The sequence below is a fragment of the Condylura cristata genome, unplaced genomic scaffold (genome assembly GCF_000260355.1).
Source record: "Condylura cristata isolate star-nosed mole 26May11 unplaced genomic scaffold, ConCri1.0 scaffold00008, whole genome shotgun sequence".
NCBI classification, from domain to species: Eukaryota; Metazoa; Chordata; class Mammalia; order Eulipotyphla; family Talpidae; genus Condylura; species Condylura cristata.
The window spans coordinates 21,055,272-21,057,569 of NW_004567109.1; positions in this window are offsets into that span (position 1 = coordinate 21,055,272).

A 2,298-nucleotide genomic window follows, 5' to 3' on the forward strand; every position below is an offset into this window, starting at 1 on the left:
GAAAGGCGGCACAGGTCAGAAGGGGTCTGGACAATCACCAGGAGTATCCTTCCTAGTGCTATCTGGTCTAGGAACAAGGGAGATGGGGAAAGAATCATTCTTTGAAACCACTTAGTTCACTCCCAACCTCATTCATGCATCACCAAGCAACCTGCTGAAAACCACTGTGTTCCCTTTGTAGATCCGCCTACAGGGAAAGAATGCACTCATCAGTAACAAGACAATCCAGTCTGCTTCAAAGCCCTGCTTCCCTTATAAATTAATGAATTGGCATCTGATTTAAAATATCAGTCTCAGGAGCCTGGTTAATGTGTGTCTTTTCCATAGGGATGCTGTTGCATTTAGGGCTATCAACTCTGGTTTCTGAGGTGATAACTGGACTCAGGATGGTGATGAATTCACCAAGGTAATGAATGCTACCCCCGGGACACTCTATTTTTCTGCATTTTAAAAATTTCTTTAATCTGAAGACATTTTAAGTCAAAGCATTATGTGCAAAATGTTTTTAATAAATCAAATAGTGTATGACAAGGCTAAAATAAGGCAGTCTTCTGCCCTCCCTTCAGCATTCTTGATTCCTAGTCCACAAAGGCAATTACTCTTTTACCTTTTTATGCCTAATATTTACTTCCATATTTTGACCACTACAGATCATCTATACTTTCCTGATTTTTAAATTTCTATTGACATTCCACAGTAGCAGCAGATAATGCTTGTATTTCTCTTCCCACCCCCAATACTAAGTCTCCCCTATTTTCCCAATAAAATTATAGTTCAATTTTTAAATAAATAAATATTCAATATTTACAATATTTTTATGACATGAATATGGAATACACTGACTACATTTCCTTTCTTATACACTTTCAGAGGTAAGTCATCTCTTTTTTTGTTCATACTTCTATGTATATATGATTAATTTAACCCTACATATTTCACCCAGACCTGCAAAAATTACTTTATCTGGTCATATCAAGCAATTAATCTGTCAGTTCCATTTTTTTCTCCTTGGAAACATTCCTTTTGGAGCACTTTGTCTTACTGCTCTATGTTAAACTTCTTGCTCATAGGGCTGCTTCATAGTGTCTTTATGCAACTTCCTTTCACGCCATCCTGGAAACTCCCTTTTCTGCTGTCTGATGTTGAGTCTCTGCTTTTTGGAGTGCATTACTTCTTCTTTCTCAGTTTACTTCCTCACATTGGTGGAGCACATCCTCTAGCAGCTGCCTAAGAAAGTATACTTGGGAACTAAAAATTCTGACTTTCCATTTCTGAAATTGTTTTTAGTATACACTCACCTCTAGTCAGTAGTTCGGTTGGGTACAGAATACTAGATTATAGTTCTTTCTCAGAATTTTAAAGGTGTTGCTTTCCCCTTCCCTTCTTTCTTTTTCTTTCCATACTCCCTTTCATCATTCCTTTGTTCATTCATTCCTTCTTTCCTTCCTTCCTTCATCTTTCTCTCCTTTTCTTTCTACACTTTAAAAGAGCAAGCTTATTAGGGAAAGGAAAGAAGAAGATTCTTGCATTGACACAGATTTTTGCATAGACACACGTGGGCAGCTGCAAAGGGAAAAGTTTTGTGAAAATATACACCTGCATAGTTATAGATGAGCAGTGGAGCTGCTGCTTTCTTATTACTTAGCAACCAGCATTGCTGTTGAGAAGATACAATTTGATCTAGCCTTTGTGTGTGACCTGTTTCTCTCCCTGGAAACTTTTAGGATGTGCTCTTTGTCTCTGGTGTTCTGATTTTTTTTTTTCAAGTAATGTACCTTAGTGGGAGTCTGTTATATAATAAAGAATTTGACTGACTCTTATCTCCAATTAATAGGAGGTAGCATCTATATCCTTGGAATTTCATGAGTAATAGGACTGTCTTTGTTATTCATTGGGGGGAAGGGGGAGGGAGGCCCAAATAGTTTATGCTAATGAGGTTACTCATTATGGCCCTAGATACTTTAACATGACTCCATATATAGGTTGGCCAAACCAGAAAGGCCAACCATGTGATTAGAGGTTTGGGACTTTGAGCCATGTGACATAAACCTGACTCTGAAAGAAGAAGAGCTGGAGATTGAGTTTAATCACACAGACAATGATTTAACTAGCCATGCCTACTTAATGAAACCCAAATTAGAACTCTGTACATCGATGCTCAGGTGACTCTGTGTGTTTCAGGGTTGCTCAGGGGAGCTCTCCTGGTTATTACTCTGTGTATGTTATGGCATATCTGTTCTGGGGAGAGGATGCTGGAGTGCTTCCAGTTGGTACCTTCCAAGACTCTACTTTTGGTTT